General features: G+C 40.6%; 1 protein-coding gene across 8 annotated transcripts in view; it reads right to left on the bottom strand.

Annotated features, from left to right (window-relative positions):
- Positions 1–19199, bottom strand: part of CDC42SE2 (CDC42 small effector 2) — a 166471-nt gene that overhangs the window by 114072 nt on the left and 33200 nt on the right. The window contains exon 1 of one of the 8 annotated variants that reach the window (XM_072597333.1): positions 5548–5630. The exons of 5 other annotated variants lie outside the window; for them this stretch is intronic. The gene's annotated coding sequence lies outside the window, so the exon portion shown is untranslated. Of the gene's footprint in view, positions 1–5123; positions 5406–5547; positions 5631–19199 lie in introns of those variants that run through there. 2 more of the 8 variants (XM_072597331.1, XM_072597334.1) reach the window with 2 other exon arrangements.

Raw genomic sequence — 19199 nt, 5'->3', positions numbered from 1 at the left:
TACAAATAATGACTTTAGGAGTTGCCCAAAGGATTACATTCATTTTTTGCAGGATAAATTATTCTTGGTTGTAAACCTTTATCTTTTGTCTTTTAGAATACTGTCTCACAAGATTTTCTTTTCTACGAAGACTTGCAGCTTAGTTTTATGCTGTCTTAACTGTAGTTCTTTGATATTTGAACTCTTTCTTTCTGACTGCTTAAAGCAGGCCTGCACAACATCCTGCCCACACAACATCCTCTACATTTTTCGTGAGCCACCTGAAACACTTTGCTGAGCTGCAGATTGTGCAGGCCTGGCTTAACATATTTCTTAGATTCAGAGACTCTGGATTTGGACTATGACATCCTGGAGGTCTCCTCACTGGAAATGGCTAGAGGGAGGGAGTGGGAGTGGGAAGAGGGTACAGAGAAGACCTCACCCCTCTTCACCAGTTTCTACCCAAGCACTCTTTTCACCATGCCAGTGGATCATCATCGCCATCATTGCTATGCCACCAAGGACTGATGAAATAAATAGTTATGTGTGCCCTGTGTTTCTGAGCTCTCTACAAATATGTCCCAACTGGCTGGAGATCTGCTGCTTTGGAAAGGATGTTACAAATGGAATAGTGAGACCTAAGGCTGAATACCAGCTCTCTTTACTACCTGTGTGAGTTAGGTAATTCCTCTTCTAAAAGGGGATGATGTTTGGCTAAATGATTGCTAAGATCCTTTCAGGTCTATGATCCTATAATCCTATAGATCCTATGACCAATCAAAGATTAGAAAATCTGAGAATTTAAAACAGGAAGTGACCTTCCTGAAATCTAACTTCCTCATTTTACAGATGAGGAAACTGAGGTACAAAGACATTAGATGGTTTGTCCAGAGTTACAAGGCTACGGCAGACTCAGAAGGATTTCTGTGTGGAAATACAGATTCTTCGATGAAAGTACATGTGCACAATATCAGCAAAGAATTCTGTCACTTGCAAGGTCTGTTAAAATGTATACAATATTCTTAACAATGTATGAAATGCACTGGTGTTTTTAAAATTTTAATTCTTTTTTTTTTTAAATTTAGGTATAAAGAGTATATCCCCATAAAAATCTGAACTGTAAAAAAATGCTATGAATTTTTCGGACATTTTATTAACAGCAATGGCATATCCATATGACGTAAAGAAGATGACTGAAAGGACAGAGGTGTATAACTGATAGGACATCATCAGCTTCCTAAAAATACCAGCTAATAAATGCAGAATTCAAATCCAGTCATTTTTCCCTAACATTATATGACTTCTCTATATAGCACAATGAAATAGATAATGCAGTTTTTTGTCAAGGATTTGTCAATGAAATAACATAAATCTCTTCCATATTTATTTTAAATCACTCTTACAGTAGGTACTTATAGTATTGGCAACAAAGTCTGGATATGGGTAGCAAATTATCCCTAATGACCCTTATATTTTCAGCACTATTCAAAATTAATTTGTAGTAGACAGATGAAAAGTTAGAATGATAATTTTTTGAAAAGGTACTCCATACTGGGCAAATAGAGCAAAGGAATACACTGCTTCTTCTAGGGAGAATTTTTGTAAATAGAAAATGCTACTGTTTTTGCAAAATCAGAAACAAGGCCAAAAGCAAGAAAACTCTTGAATAAATATATTGGACTAAAGAGCTTCTCACTTCTTTCTCCAGGAAAATTAAGACTACTACAGTAATTCCTCTTCCTCATCATGAAATGTAAAGAAATATTTTTAAATTGACATATTAAGGTGAGGAGTAGTGGGATAAGGTGGACCCAGCCTTAGAGTGGGGAAAGCCTGGGTTCACATACCGCCTCTGACACATTCAACTGGGTAATGTCACTTAAACACTCACTTCCCCAAGTGAGTTACAGAGTAGCTACCTATCTGAAAGAGTGAAAAAAGTTCCCCCACCAGTGTTCCCTATACAGATAAAATCACAGGTCACCATCACAAAAAGCAAACAAACAAAAACCCATCAAAATATGCTTAAGAGCCTCAATCCCCACCCTATATAACTTATTCACATATAAATCATTCAAGTACACTTTCAGGTGTATCATACACCTGAAATTTAACATCATAGGATTTAAACACAGAAGCATCACAAACTTGGAGTGGGAAGGACCCACAGGGAATAAATCATAAAGTTTGAGCTGGAAGGGATGTTAAAACTCCTGCTGCTTATCTAAGTGGGGAGAGATCCCAGACTTGCAATCGGTGGGAATGATATAATCTCATCTGATCCTCACCACCACCATGTGTGGTAGATATTGTTATCACCCCCATTTTACAGATGAAGAAAGTGACGTCTGAGGAAGTTAAATGCTCAAATGAGACAGTTTGTTGAAGCACTTAGCACAGTACCAGGCACCTAGTAACTGATATGCTTATTCTACCCAAGAAAATACAGGTAGTAACTAGGATACTCAGAACTTGAACCCATATTCTCTTCCAATCCAGTCATTTTTCCCTAACATTATATGACTTCCCTATATATGTATGTGTAGGTACCACACAGACTTTATCAAATATGTGGAATACACACACACAGGAAATTAGGAGAACTGGATTCTACCGCAAGCTCTGCCACCTTAGGAAAGTCATATAAAATTCTTTGGGCCTCAGTTGGTTATCAGCAAAATCTGAGGATTGGAATAAGTGAAGTCAAAGAGTGTTTCTTCTGCATTCTTTAGAGGCAGCTGAGGTGATACAGTACAGTGTGCTGGACTTGGGAGTTAAGAACACCTGAGTTCCAATACTGCCTGTCATTTACCTCAACCTAAGTTTCGTCATCTGTAAAATGGGGATAATAATACCATCTACCACTCAGAGTCATGGTGAAAATCAAATAAGGTAACCTAGAAACCTTCTATTTTATTCCCACCAATTCTAAGTCTAGAATCTCTCCCCATAAAGGATAAACCTCCAAGAGCTTTAATACATGTGAATCCTATATAACAGCAGAAAAAAGTGGTATATGGTTTTGTTGTATAACATTAATTTTAGTGAAAAAGTTTAATCTTAATTAAGATTTTTACAAATTCACCTTACTTTTTGCTTTATAATTTTATTTCTAAACTACTGATGTTTGCCACGGCAAAATTAGTTTTATATTTATTGGTAAGTTATTTCCCCACTTTCAAAGATCATAAATTAAATATCTTTTCTTTAGTGTCCAACGCATTCAGTTAACAAAAGGGGCAAGGAAGTGATTATTTAAGAAACACCAGACATTACTGTTGCACTTGCATCCATCCATACATCCAGCAATACTGGCCTCCTTGCAGTCCGGTCCCCACACATGACATTTCATTTCTTGACACTCCATCTCTCCACTCCATGCATTTTTCCCTGGCTGTCCCTATGCCCAGAATGTTCTCCCTTCTCACCTTCTGCTTACTGTCTTCCCTGGTTTCCTTCAAGTCTCAGCTCAAATCACCTTTTTTCAATACTAGTGTTTTCCCTTGGAGATTCACTCCACTTTGCCCTATATGTTTCTGTTCATAAAACAGTTTTTGCAGGTTGTCTCCCTTACTGGAATCTGAGCTCCTTGGACAAAGACTATTTTTTGCCTTTCCTTGTATTACCAAGACTTAGCAGAATACCCGACATAAAGAATATACTTAAATGCTTCTTGACTTGCCTTGACTTGACCTAAGGCAGGGACTTACAGCTTAAATTTCAGCAACTATTTGCCTACATCTGGGCTGTCTTCATTCAGGCTGGGTGCAACACCAAACACCAAACACCAGTCTTCTCTGGTCTATGGTGTGGGAGGGAGAGAGGACAGTGTCTGTAACAGGCGTGTGGGGGGGGCAGGAGAGAGGGGGCGGTTATATGCAGGCCTTCCTCTTCATTCAGACAGGATTAAGTTTGGCTTCTTGGCCTTCATATGTAAAAGGGGTTTCGCTGATACATTTCAGGTCACAAGTAACAAAGTAGCAGCTAAAAATAAACCAGAAGGTTTCACCCAAGTGAAGTCAGCCCTCCAGGGCTACCTTAGGGTAGCTACCACACCCAGCGCCAGCAAACCTACGGAAACATCCGTTTGTCCTTGAACTCGGCAGGCACGTTCTTCAACCTGTCCGAGTGTGCTGATCTCACTTCTAACAACCCTAATAAAAACCTTTAGCTGCTATAAAATGATGACTGCCTGGGGTCACCCACTGGGACGGATGAGTCATTTTTAAATGTTTTTCCTACCCACTGCAGATGAGAAAAAAGGAACCAGAAGCCGCTGGTGCTTCAGATGGGAAAAAAAAGCCTGCTGTTAAGTTGTTCAAGCACCAATTCCATTACGGTTCCGGATATCTGGGGGAGTAACCCTCTGCCTCTCGCTAACGTCCAATCCCCGTCTCTCCCACAAAAGCAGACGCCCGGGTGCCGAGGTCAGTCTGCAGGGCTCGAGAGGCTCCAGGAATGCGAAATCTGAGCAGGCTGATTCCACACTTACATGGCTGGTGGAGCTGACTTTGAAACGTCTGAAAAGTTAAGGGGATTTTTGTCTTGGTTTTCATTCGAGGTCTAGCCCTGCACAGAGGTGTTAAAGCACTTTCAACTGATCATTTGAAGGCGCAGCCAGAGAAGAGCCGGAGAAAGAGAATCAGCCTCTAAAAATGAATAGAAAAACTGGGCGGAACGCTCGGCGTCGGTCCGCGGCGCCGGTCCGGCCCGTCGGGGGGCTGGAGGTGAAGGCTGCGGCCCTGACAAGAGCGCTCGCTCCCGGGCTCGGCGGGGGTTTGTCAGTTTCTGTCTTGGGGGGGGGGGGGGGGGGGGGAGGAAGAGGTAACTAACTAGCCCGGCCCCGCTCGGCTCAGCTCAGCCCGGCCCGGCGTGGCTCCCCTCGGCTGCCCCCGGCCCGGCTCGGCTCCCCTCGGCTGCCCCCGGCCCGGCTCGGCTCGCCGGTCCCCCCGTGGCCAGGTCTCCCTGCAGCTGGGGATGTGCAAGCGGCGGAGGGCCGGGCCGGCTCCTGCAGCAGAGCTGGGGCTGGAGGCGAGGCTTTCTGGAAAGTGACCTCTCCCGACTGACTCCTAAGGGGGAGGGGGCGGCCCTGGGCGCCCGGCAGCGCGCCCCGCTCCCTCCCCGGCTCCCCCCCATCCACTCACCGGCTCCCGAGCGGGCGTCCGCCTTTGTCTGCTCCCCTCTCCCCTCCGCTCCGCTGAGCGGCGGCGGCTCCTCTGCGGCTCCGGGGCTCTCGGCACTGCCCCCTTCCTAGTCTCCTCCCTTCCGCAGTCCCCTCCCTAGGCTGGAGACCGAGCGGCGCTAACAGAGGCGCTCTCCCCCAGAAGGAGGAACCCGGAATAAGCGGCAGCGGCCGCGCGCCCACCGGCCCTCCCGCCCTCGCCCCCTCCCCCCGCCGCACTCCCGCACTCCACGCGCCCGCCGGCTTCTCGCTGCGCCCGTCGGCCTCCCCGCTGGGCGTGCCTGGGGGCCCCGGGCCACCCCCGCGAGCCTCACCCCCGCCCCCTCTACCTTCCTGCCGCGAGCCTCGAGGAAAAGGGAAATTCGGAAAGGGGAGGGGGAAGGGACCTTAACGGGGCAGTGAAGATGGCGACTCCGAGGCTGCGGTCCGGCTTAGCGGGAAGTGATGGGGGAGCGCCCCCGACCCCGCGTCCCGCTGAGGCTGTGGGGTCGCCCCTGGGCCTCCGGCGTCCCGGGGCAGAGGCAAGAAAGGCCGCCCCGCACGCCGCGAGCCTGGGCTGCCGCCTCGTCGGCCATGCCCCCGGCTCCGCTTCTGCCTCAGCCACTTTCAAACAGCCGCCACACTGCTGACCACTCCTGGGACGGGACGCCAGCCAGGCAGGCCGGGCCCTAGGGCACCCTCTGGCGCCCAGTTGGAGAGCTCGAAGTCGGGCTGCCGGGTGGAGGGCGAAGATTTCCGTCCAGAGTCAGCCTTCGGCCCCGGGGCCTGCGGTTCCCTTTCTGAATGTCACCTAAGATGCCCTTTAAACACGATCCAATTAGACCCAGTTAGAGGAATCCGGCTGCCAGCTGCACCTCTGGCCCGGGGCAGCCGCGCCTGGGTCCGCGGACTCCCAGTCCATGCTCCTTCCGTTGTACATCCCTCACTTGTCAGAACAATCATTCAACGGGCACAGTGACTGCTGGGCTCCAGGCTCTGTGCAAGGTGCACGCATTAAAAGAACAAAGTGAAACAATTTCTTTCCCCCCTACCCCCCCCCCCCACCCCCAGAGATTTAACATTCAATGGAGGAGCTTCTATTAAGCGCCTACTGTCTGCCAGGACCTGGGCTAAATGCTAGACAAAGAATTGCCCTCACGGGGCGCACAGTCCGATGGACAGAAGACCAGACAGTTAAGCACAGAGGATAAATCGGGGATCTCCGAGGAGTCTAGCGCGGTGGGATCACAGAGCACCTCCTCAAGAGTGAGGTGTAAGGGAGCTGGAAAGGAGGGGAGGGGCCCTCTAAAAAGGCCGAACTGAATGGGAAAGTGACACAGTCAGACCTGTACTTTGGAAGCATCACTGATAAATGTATGGAAGATGGATGTGAGTGAGGACAGACTGGGGCAAGGGAGGCCAACCAGCGATTTTTTAAAAAATATATTTTATTTGTCCACCATGACATACGTTGAAACAATTGCTAAAATGTATTTCTCAAAGTTTTTTGATCCAACAATACCGCTACTAGGTCTGCATCCCAAAGAGATCATAAAAAAGGGCAAAGCACCTACACGTACAAAGATACTTAGAGCAGCTCTTTTTGTGGTGGCCAAGAACTGGAAATGGAGGGGATGCCCCTCCGTTGGGGAACGGCCCAACCAGCTGGGGTACGGGAATGTAACAGAATACTTTTGTTCTGTAAGACGCGATGAGCAGGCAGACTTCAGAAAAACCTGGAAAGACTTCCGTGGACTGATGCAGAGTGAAGTGAGCAGAACCAGGAGAACACTGGATACAGTAACAGCAACACTGTTCAGCCATGGACCACAACACATTTAGCCCTTTTCAGAAATGCAATGATCCAAGACAATTCCAAAACACTTGTGATGGAAAACTCTAGACATACGGAGAAAGAACTGGGGATTCTGAATGCAGATCGAAGGGTACTATTTTCACTTTTTTTTGTTTTTCCTTTCTCATGGTTTTACTTTTCTGTTCTGATGCTTCTTTCACAACATGACTAATGTGGAAATACCTATAACACGATTGTGTATGTATAGTCTACATCAGATTACTGTCTTGGAGAGAGAGGAAAGAGAAAAATTTGGAACTCAAAATCTTACAGAAATGAATGTTGAAAACTATCTTTACACATAATTGAAAAAAATAAAAATATTAACTGAAAAAAGCAAGTTTTGCATTCCAAATTCTATCCTTCCATTCCATCTCTTAAAGAGATATACATTATACATGTGCAGTCATAAAATACTGCCATATTAGCCACTTTTTACAAGAAGACTCAAAAGAAAAGCAGTGAAAGAAACTGAAAAATGGCAAGCAAGCCTCAGTCGGATTCAAACAATATCAGTTCTTTCGGACATCTCATCATTAGTGTCTGGGATTGTCTTAGATCACTGCATTGCTGAGAACAGCTAAGACATTCACAATTCTTCATCATACAGTGTTGCTGTTACTGTGGATAATGCTCTCCTGGTTCTGTTCATTTAATTGTGCATCAGTTCATATAAGTCTTTTCAGGTTTTCCCGAAATCATCCTTCTTGTCATTTCTTATAGTATAATAATATTCCATCATAATCATATACCACAACAGGTTCGGTCATTCCTCAGTTGATGCACATCCCCTCAATTTCCAAGTCTTAGCCACCACAAAAAGAGTTGCTATAAAGGTTTTTCTACAAAGAGGTCCTCCCTCCTCTTCTTTTTTTGATTTCTTTGGGAAACAGACCTAGTAGTAATATTGCTACATCGAAGGCTATGCACAGTTTGGAAGCTCCAAATTGCTCTTCAGAGTGGTTGCATCAGTTTGCACCTCCACCTACAGTGCATCATTGTTCCAATGGAAAATGGAACACATCCTTTCCAACTATTTTGTCATATTAGTCCATCTGATTGGTGTAAGGTGTTATTTCTCATTTGTTTTGATTTGCATTTCAACAATCAAAAGCAATTTGGAGCACTTTTTCATATGTCTACAAGTATCTTTGATTTCTTCATTTGAAAACTGTTCATATCCTTTTGACCATTTATCAATTGGGAAATTGATACTATTCACATAATTTGACTCTGTTTTCTATATATTTAAGAAATGAGACCTTTATCAGATACCTGCTGTATTGTTTCCTAACTTTTTGTTTTCCTTCTAATCTGGGTTGCACTGGTTTTGTTTGTACAAAAGCTTTTCAATTTAATATGATCAAAATTATTTATTCTACATTTCATAATGCTCTGTTTCTTGTTTTGTTATGAATTCTTCCCTTCCCCGTAGATCTGACAGGTAAATCAGACAGATATTCCTTGCTCTTCTAATTTGAATGTTTCTTTGTCTATGGTACCTTTTAGCAAGATGTAGTTTCCTGCTTTATCTCTTTTAATTAAGTCTGTTTTTGCTTTGACTTCGTCTAAGATCAGGATTGCTTTTTTTTCCCCTTCAACTGAAGCATCTCTAGTGGGCTTTTTTTTTTTATAGGAATGGGTATTATATTTTTGCCAAAGGCTTTTTCTGAATCTATTGAGATATTCACATGATTTCTGTTGGTTTTGTTATTGATATGGTCAGTTATGCTGATAGTTTTCAGAACTGAACCAGCCCTGCAGGAAACTGGTAGAAATCCCACCGGGTCATAATGTATGATCCTCATGATAGCATTTTATTTAAAACTTTTCCATCAATATTCATTTTGGAAATTGGTCTATAGTTTTCTTTCTCCCTTTTTGCTCTTCCTGGTTTAGGTTTCTGCACCATAACTCCTTCTTCACCTACTTTCCCAAATAATTTATACAGTTTTGGGGAGTAATTATTCTTTAAATGTTTGGTAGAATCTGCTATTCCTTTTCTTTTAGAGTATGTTTATGCCTAACTCAGTTTTCTTTTTATGACAATGTGTTATTCAAATTCTCTATATTTTGTTCCCTTAATCTGGGTAATTCTTATTTTTGTAAATATGTGTGCTTTTGTTTGTTGTTGCTAATTCTGTGGTGTCTAACTCTTTGTTACCCCATCTGGGTTTTCTTGGCAAAGATACTGGAGTGGTTTGCTATTTCCTTTTCTAGCTCATTTTACAGATGACAAACTGCTGCAAACAGTTAAATGACTTGCCCAGGGTCACACAGCTAGTGAATGAAGCAGGAACTGAACTCATGAATATAAGTTTTCCTGATTCCAAGCCCAGTGCTCTATCCACTACATCATCTAGATGCCATATGGATACATTTAATTGAAGTTATCAGTGTTGTAGGCATATAATTGGGTAAAATAATTTCTACTCATTTCTTTTATTTATTGTTTTGAATTCCTTTTATACATTTGATCTTGACAATTTAAATTTCATCCTTTTAAGTCCTATTAGCTAGTAGTTTGAATAAAAAAATGAAGAATATTTTTATTAGTTGGGGTTTTTTTTCCAAAAAAGCTGAGACAAATTTATTTTTGTCCTGTGTGGTTTTCATTTTTTGATTTCTTGAAATATAGCTCTGAAAAAGACAGGCTTTTAAAAGCTCATTTTGTTTTAAATGGAGTTCTACCTTAAAACCCACATCTCTCTGGCTTTCATTGAATGACCAATAATAGCCCCAACCCAAGCCTCTACAGCTCACTCTTTAGGTTTGGATGGCTTAGAAGGAGTGTAAATAGTAGTTGTTTCTGTTCTAGCCAGAAACTTTGAAAACCTCTGCTCCCCAGATTGACATCTATGCTACGCTAAATTTTTTTGTCTCATCTTTTGTCTCAACCCTTAAGCCCTTAAGATATTGAAAGGGTTAGGGTTAGCTGAGACCTGGGACGGACCTTCATTTAGGTAGGCCAAGGTTATCCACTGAATCCTGGGCAATCACCAGTCATCTTGACCTTTGTCTCGACACTGGATTTCAATGACTCTGCAAGAGTGGGGCTGAAGACTGTGCAGGTCTGCCCAGCTCATATTCAATTCACGAGCAAGTGAAGACATCATTCTCATGATGTCAAGGTCCTTTACAAGAGAAAAGGATAAATAACAACTAGCAATTTGTCTATTTTTTTTTATCAGTTTAAGAAAAAAAATCACATCTCCTAGTTCTCAGTTCAAGTTTTTTGCTTTCAGTGTTACCTGTTCTTTGATTTTCAGAATTTCCACTTTTGCGTTTAGTTGGGTTTCATTTGTTGATTTTCTACATGCACAATTCATTGATCTTTCCTATAGCTCTTTTGCTTTTTAATATTTTTTGTGATTTATTACTTGACATGCCAATTAATATAAATATTTCTCTATAAAAAGTGCATTATGTATGAAAGCAACAATCTCCATTACAAACTCTTTGCCCTTTTGCACATAATGAATTCTGCTGTTCTGCTAATCTCCCTCCAAATCTCCCTTGGCTCTCAAAATTTTGTGTGCTTTTAAAAAATATTTTAATGAACCTGATTCTCTCTTCTCCCATCCCACCTGCTTTTCCCACATCATTATCATTCACCCACTTTCCCCTGCTACTTCACTCCCCTCACTACTCCCAAATTAAAAAGAATAAAAAACCTCCCTTGTAGCTAATAAGGACAGTCAAACAAAACAAATCCAGACAGTGATCATATCCAAAATTTCTATTTCTATTAGAGGTGGGCCTGATTCAAGATAAGTACCCTATTAGTTTGATTTGAAGCTTTTTTTAAACTGTTGTGCTTGACTCATATGATTCAGCTTGAGTGTCTTCTCTTCAGAACTACCTGCTCACAAACTGTGACCACCTCCTGCTGTACTCACTTCACCGTTAGCCTCCAAAGGAAAGGAAAGGTGAAATCTGACCAGAGGCTTTCTACTTCATGCCGAGTTTTCAGAATACCACTCTCTCCTAGATTTCCTACTATCTATCTGATTGTTCCTTCTTAGCATCCTTTACATGATCCTCATTGGGGTCATGCCAACTAACCAGAGGTGTCCGACAGGACTCTGTCCTAAGGCCTCTTCTCTCAGCTTCCATGGATTCAAGTTTGATTTCTACACTGATGATTCTTAAATCTGAGTATCCAGCCCTAACATCTCTGCTAACTTTCAGTCTCATATCTCCAATTGCCTTTTAGAAATCTAGAATTTGATGTCCACTAGACATCTTAATCTCAACATGTCCAAAACTGAGCTCGTTATCCTTTCCCATATACCTTCCAAATATTCTAGTTATTTTCTATGGCATCATCATCCTCATAGCCCCCATGCTTATAACCTAATAACTACTTACTGTCTCTCACCCCCATATCCAATTTATTGCCAGTCTGTTGATTTCAGCTTTGCAACATCTCTTAAGGACACCGCCTTTTCTCCTCTAACACTACCACCACCTTGGTGCAGACCATCAACACCTCATGTCTGAACTACTGCCATGGTCTCTTGGTGGGTCTGCCTGCTTCAAATCCCTTCCCACTCCAATTCATCCCCCATTTGACTACCAAAGTGATTTGCCTGACAATATCACCCCTACTCAATAAATTCCAATGGCTCTCTATCACCTCTAGGATCAAATACAAAGTCCTCTGTTTGGTGTTCAAAGCCCTTCATAACCTTCCTCTCCTCACCTTTCCAGTCTTTTTATACCATATTCCCTACCACATACTCTTCAATTCTGTTACACTGGCATCTGTCCCATTAACTGACACTGTTTTACAAATAAGACATTTTATACCTCAGCTCCAGGAATTTTCATGCCTGATATGCTCTCCTTCCTCTTATCTGCCTGTTGGCTTCAATATAATCTCAACTAAAATTCCATCTTTTTCAGAAAGCCTTTTCCATTCTCTCTTAATTCTAGTGCTTTCCCTCTTTTAATTAGTTCTTAGTTATATTGTACATATGTGTTTGTGCGTGTCTGTTTGCTTTTCTCTCCCATTAGACTGTGAGATCCTTGAAGGCAGGGACTGTCTTGCCTTTCTTTGTATCCCAAGCACTTAGTAGAGTGCTTGGCACATAGTAGATGCTTAGTAAATGTTTATCAATTCTCTAGTTTATGAGCCTAGTACTGGTATTGCTGAAACAAACAGAATGCAGTTGAGCTACATTTTAAGTATGATTCCAAATTGTTCTTTCCAGGTCATCCATTGGAGAATCGCTGTTGTTCTTGTACATTTGAATCAGTTCCATATATGTATATGTATACACACATATATGTACACACATACAGCACATCTTGGATACCAGACCTTAGAGAAGCTGCAAGGAATAGTGCTGGCCTTAGAGAAAGGAAGGAATAAGTTCAAATCTTGCCTTTGACGTGATAACCCTAGGCAAGTCACTTAACCTTTGAATGCCCACAGGCAACTTGGTTAAGTTAGTAAGTTCTGAATAAGGGGCCAACTTGTATTGGCAGAAGTTTCTCACTGGAAGCTCCTTTTAATAAAATTATAGATCAGACCTTTAGATAGTCAACAACCATTTATTTTATTTTTTTAAATTTTCATATATTTCATTTTGTTAAATATTTCCCAATTACACTAAAAAAATGAGTCCCAAGTTTTCTTCTCCCCTCCCCTCCCCCACCTCTTGAGAAAGCACGTGATACGCTATCAGTTATATATGTGAAGTCACACCAAAAGTATTTCCATGTTAACTAACAACAAAAATTCATTAAGTATGTGCCAGGAACTGTGCCAGCCCTGGAGATTCAAATAAAGAAAAAGAAACAGTTCCTGCTCTCATACAGTCTAATGAGGAGGCAACATATACACAAACACCTGTATACAAACAATATATACACAGGATAAATTGGAGAGGAACACAGAGGGAAGGCATTAGTTTGAAGGGTATAGAAAAAGGCTTCTTAATTTTATCAGAGACAATTACTGCAAATAATTTTCTCCAAGTTCATTATTTTCCCTTTTAAGTTTTACCTGTATTGATTTGGTTTGTGGGGTTTTAAATTTTTATATCATCAACACTGTCCACTTTATGTCTTTAATCCTCTCTATACCTTTTTAATTCAAGTTCTTTCCATGTTCATAGTTGCAAAAATTATCTCCTTTTCCTCTCATTTGTCCTTTTTTTTAACCCTGTCACTCCTCAAGTCTGTCTTGATTCTGATCACCGTTTTCTTCAATATATCCTCCCACTACCCCCACCTTCCTCTTTGCCTTTTCCCCTCCCAATTTTGCAGTTGAGAAAAATAGTTTTAAACTCAAATGAGTGTGAATGTATATTCTTCCTTCTTTGAACCACTTCAGATAAGACTGAGGTTCAAGTGTTGCCTGTTCTCCCCATTTCTCCCTCCATTTTAATAACTCTTCTTTGTGTGCGATCATTTTCCCATTTTTCCTCTCTCTTCCCCCTTCTCCCAGTACATCCTTCCTTTCTGGTCTTCCATTTTTCCTTTAAGATCATCCCTACATAAAAGACTCACACTCATGCCTTCTGTCTAAGTAGACTCCTTCTAACTATCCCAATGATGATAAAGTTCTTGAGGATTATATTTGGCATCTTCCCATTCAAAACTATAAACCATTTAACCTTATTAAGTTCCTCATGATTTTTCATCCATTTTGACATTTTTATAGCACTCTTAAGTCTGATGTTCGAATGTTAAATTTTCTATTCAACCCTGGTCTTTTCATCAGGAGTGCTTGGAAGCCCTGTATTTCATGAAGCATTCATTTTCCCCCCTGTACGATTATACTCAGTTTTGCTGGATAGGTTATTCTTGATTATAATTCTAGTTCCTTCCTTCTGAAATGTTATATTCTAAGCCCTCTGCTTCTTTAATGGGGAAGCTGCTAAATCTTGCATGATCCTGACTGGCTCCATGATAAATGAACTGTTTCTTTCTGACTGCTTGCAGAACTTTCTCCTTGATTTGTGAGCTCTGGAAATTGACTTTTTTTACTTTTGAAAGTTTTTACTTTTGGATCTCTTTCAGGAAGTGATTGGTGGAGTCTTTTAATTTCTTTTTTGCCCTCTGATTCTAAGTTTTCTAGGCAGTTTCCTTTACAATTTTCTTAAAATACAAAATATGATGTCTATACTCCTTTTTTGTCATGCCATTCAAGAAGTCCAATAATTCTTAAATTATCTCTCCTTGGTCTATTTTCCAGATAAGGTGTTTTTCAGATGAGTTATTTCACATTTTCTTCTATTTTTAACTCTCTTGATTTTGTTTTTATTGTTTATGTCTTATGGAGTCATTAACTCCCACTTGCCCAATACTAATCTTTAAGGAATTATTTTTTTTAGTGAGGTTTTGTACTTCTGTTATGATACGGTCAATTCTATTTTTAAAGGAATTATTTTCCTCAGTATTTTTTGTGCCTCTTTTACCAAGCTGTTCTCTTTTCATAATTTTTTTTTGCATTGCTCTCATCTTTCCCCAATTTCTCCTCTACTGCTCTTACTTGATTTTTAAAGTTATTTTTGCTCTTTAAAAAAAAAAAAACAACAAACTTTCTTTAGCTCTTCTAGGAATTCTCTTTGGCATGATGTCCAATATTCACTTTCCTTTGAGGTTTTGCTTTTTATGGTCAGGCTCTTTTTGTTGTTGTTGTTTGCTCATTTTACCAGCCTTTTTCTTGACTTTGGAATTTTGTTAAGAATTGGGCTCTGGTCACCCAGGAAGCTTTAAGGTTTTGGACTCTGCTTTTCTATGAGTCTATAAGTTTTCAAGGTTTCCAAGCTGCTGTGATCCACGGAGAGGTGTAGTCACTGCTTTCCTGGTCTGTCCTCTGGTATTTACCCAGGTAGCGTCCCTGTTTTCTGCAAGAATTCCTCTCTTCTGTGGAACTGTTGCCCAGACTAGAACCTATGTTTCCTTACCACTGACTGCAAGTGCCCCTTTCCCAGAACTATAATCCAGAAATGGGTTACAAGCAATGGAGCTGTCAAATGATGCCCAGTCCTCTGCCCAGTGCTAACACAGGGGTCCCCTGTAGTCTCGTTCTGATCAGATGTTGAATCCCCTAACAATGTCTGGGTAGTGAATACTCCCAGAACAGCTGCTGCTGCTTCTGCTGACACTGAGCTGTCTTCCAGGTCCATAGCTGGTGTTACCACCATACTGTTCTTTAGGCCAGGCCTCACCCCAATGCCACAGACCTCTCCTTCTGACTTCTAAGTTGTCCTGGGTTGGAAAAATGTCTTACCCTGATCTTTGTTGGTTATGGTACTTTAGAATTTGATCTGACACATCATTTTAAAGGGTTTTTTAGGGGGAACATTGGGAGGGCTGGGATAGAATGTTTTGCCTCTCCTAAACTGATGATTCTCAAATCTACCTATCTTGCCCCAAATTCTGTGCTGACCTTCAATCTCACATCTCCAAATTCCTTTCAGACTTGGTGTACTGGACTTCCAATAGACATCTTAATATGTCTAAAACTGAATTCATTACCTTTCTCCTAAATCCTCCCCTACTCTCACCTTCCCTATTACTGTGGAAGGCAACACAAAGCTTCCAGTCCCTCAGATTTGCAACTTAGGAGTTATCCTGAACTCCTACCTGTCAAACCCCTCCCCCCCGGCCCCATTCCATATCCAATCTATAACTAAGGCATATCTCTTAAATACTCTCTCTCTTCTGACATTACTACTCCTATGATGCAGGCCCTCATCACCTTATATGTGGATTATCATAATAGTTTACTAGTGGATCTGCCTGTCTCAAGTCTCTCCCCATTCTAATCCATCCTCCATTCAGCCATTAAAGTGATTTTCCTAAAGCACAATTTTATTGTCCACCGCCTCCACCATCACACACTCCCCTCAATAAACAGTGGCTTTCTACTGCCTCCAGAATCAAATGCAAAATGCTGTGTCTGGCATGCAAAACCCATCATAATTTAACTCCCTCCTACCCTTTCAGTCTTGTTACATTTTCATTCCCAAAATATAACTCTTTCATTCAGTAATACTGGCCTCCTGGCTGTCCCACACAGAAGCCACTTCATCTCTGGGCTCTGGACATTTTCTCTCCGTGTCCCCCAGGCCTGAAAAATTATCCCTCCTCTGCTCCAACTGCTGACCTCCCTGGCTTCATTTAAGTCCCAACTAAAATCCCACCTTTTATAAGAAGGCTTTCCTAACCCTTCCTAATTTTGGTGACTTTTCACTATTTTCTTTATCTTGTACATGGCTTGCTTTCTATATATTTGTTTACATGTTGTCTCTGCCATAAAATTGTAAACTCCTTTACAGCACAGATTGCTTTTGCCTCTTTTTTGTACCTCTAGTATTTAGCACAGTATATTAAATGCACAGTAGGTACTTAATAAATGTTTATTGATTGACTGATACTGAGACAATAGTTTCAGCAAAGTTGGAGGCTACAAAACACATCGTCAAAAATCAACAGCATTTCTATATCATAATAACAAAACACAAGAAGCAACGATAGAAAGGGAAAGCTGCCAAATAAGTACACCATATATAAAATATCTATATTACTCATGCATGCAAAAGTCTTATATAGATTTAATTATAAACTGCTTCTTAAAGAAATAAAGAATATCTGGTACTAGCTAAGAAATAGAGTGGTGCATGAGGGGAATAGGTTAGGTACACATAATATAATAAATAGTCAGTGATGATAGTAATCTACTGTTTGATAAACCCAAAGACTCCAGCTTCTGGGATAAAAACTCACTATTTAACAAAAACTGCTGGAAAAACTGGGAAATAGTATGGCAGAAACTAGGCATAGATCAACATCTTACACCCTATACAAAGATAAAGTCAAAATGAATATACAATTTAGATATAAAGGCTGATATTACAAACAAACTAGAAGAGCAAAGGAAATAGCTTACCTGTCTGATTTATGGAGAAGGGAAGAATTTATGAGCAAACAAGAGATAAAGAACCTTCTGAAATGCAAAATGGATGATTTTGATTACACTACATTGAAAAAGGTTTTGAACAAACAAAGCCCATGCAACCAAGATTAGCAGAGAAGCAGACACAATTTTTATAAGCAGTGTCTCTGATAAAGGTCTAATTTTTAAAACAGAGAGAACTGAATCACATGTATACGAACAGGTAGTTTTCAGAAGAAGAAATTAAAACTATCTGTGGTCATATGAAAAGATGCTCTAAATCACTGTTGATTAGAGAAATGCAGCTCAAAACAACTCTGAGGTACCACATCACACCTATCAGACTGGCCAACATGACAGAACAGGAAAGATTTGGGAAAACCGGAACACTAACACGTTGTTGTGGAGTTGTGAACAGATCCAACCATTCTGGAGAGCAATTTGGAACCGTACCCAAAGAGCTATAAAAATGTGCATACCCTTTGATCCAGCAATACCGCTTCTAGGACTGTATCCCAAAGAGACCATAAAAATTGGAAAAGGGTTTCACATGTACAAAAGTATTTATAGCAGCTCTGTTTGTGGTGGCCAAGAACCGAAAATTGAAGGGATGCCCATCCATGGGGGAACGGCTGAAGAGTTATGGTCTATGAATGTAACGGAATACTGCTGTGCTATAGGGAATGATGAGCAGACAGACTTCAGAAAAACTGGGAAAGACTTGTATGAACTGATGCTGAGTGAAGTGAACAGAACCAGGAGAACATTGTGCACAGTAATAGCAACATTGTAACAATGATCAGCTAGGAGAGACTTAGCTCTTCTCAGCAATGCAAGGATCTAAGACAACTCCAAAGGATTCCTGATGGAAAATGCTGCCACATCCAGAGAATACAGATCAAAGCACATCATTTGCTCTCTTTTTTATTGTTGTTGTTTGTTTTATTCTTTCTTGTGGTTCTTACAATTGGTTCTAATTCTTCTTTGCATCATGGTTAATGTGAAAATATGTTTAATATGAATGGATATGCAGAGCCTATGTCAAACTGCAGGGTGCCTTGGGGAGGGGGAAGAGGAAGAAGGGGGGAAATTTAAAACTCAAAATCCTATGGAAGTGAATGTTGAAAACTAAAAATAAACAAATTTTAAAAAAAGAAATAAAGAATATCTTAAATAGCTGGAGGAATAGTCAGTGCTCATTACTAGGCTGTGCCCATATAATAAAAATTACAATACTAAGAAAATTAACTTACACTTTTAATGCTATAACAATCAAATTGCCCAGGGAATACTTTACAGAACTTCATAAAATAATAATAAAATCCATTTGAAAAAACAAAAGGGCTAAATTATCAAGGGAAATATTGAAAAGAAATAGGGATAAAGGGGGGAATAACACTCACAAAACTCAAACTATGTTATAAAGCAGCAGTTGTCAAAATCATCTGGTGTTGGTTAAAGAATAAAGAGATTGAACAGAACATAAAGGGAGATTCAGAAACAATAGAACTAAATAACTCAGCGTTTGATAAAGTGTAAAATATAGATTATCTAGGAAAATAACTCCTTATTTGATTAAAAATCCTGTTGGGAAAACTGGAAAGAAATCTAGTAGAAATGAGGTTTCAACCATATTCTAAACCACTATATGTCCTTACAATTAAAGATCATAGTATAGAAAAATTAGAAGACAAATGGATCATATATCTGCTACAGCTATGGGTAGGAGATGCATTCTTAACCAAACAAAAAATTGTGGCAGTTATATAAGATAAAATAGATAACTTTGATTACTTGCAACAGAAGAGCTACACAGACACAAATAAGAAAAAACATCTTTCTCTGATAAGATATCTCTGATATCTCTTGATATCCAAGATATATAAACAAAATCACACACACACACACACACGTAATATACATACAGATGTGTTCTGTCACATGAGGGAGGGCTGTGCAGGTCACCAGACTCACTTCTCCTCCAGAGCCATCTGAATCCAGTGATCAGATACTCATCAGGATGACTGGAGATGATGAGGGGAAGTAAACAGTCCAGGATAATGCTAAGGATAAGAAAACTGGGAGACTGGAAGGATGGTGGTAGCTTCTTCCATATTGGTAGTTTTCTCGTACTCTTCAATATGTGAAATAGTAAGTTCCTCCACCTTCTTTCTCACCTCTCTTCTACTATTTCCATTTTCCCCTCCTTTTTCCCTTCCTCTCTTAAAACCAATAAAACAAAACTAAATCACACCTAGTTCCTATTTTAGTATGCTACTTAATTCCAG

Source organism: Notamacropus eugenii, chromosome 3 (genome assembly GCF_028372415.1).
Source record: "Notamacropus eugenii isolate mMacEug1 chromosome 3, mMacEug1.pri_v2, whole genome shotgun sequence".
NCBI lineage: Eukaryota > Metazoa > Chordata > Mammalia > Diprotodontia > Macropodidae > Notamacropus > Notamacropus eugenii.
This window is presented reverse-complemented; position numbering and strand designations above follow the sequence as displayed.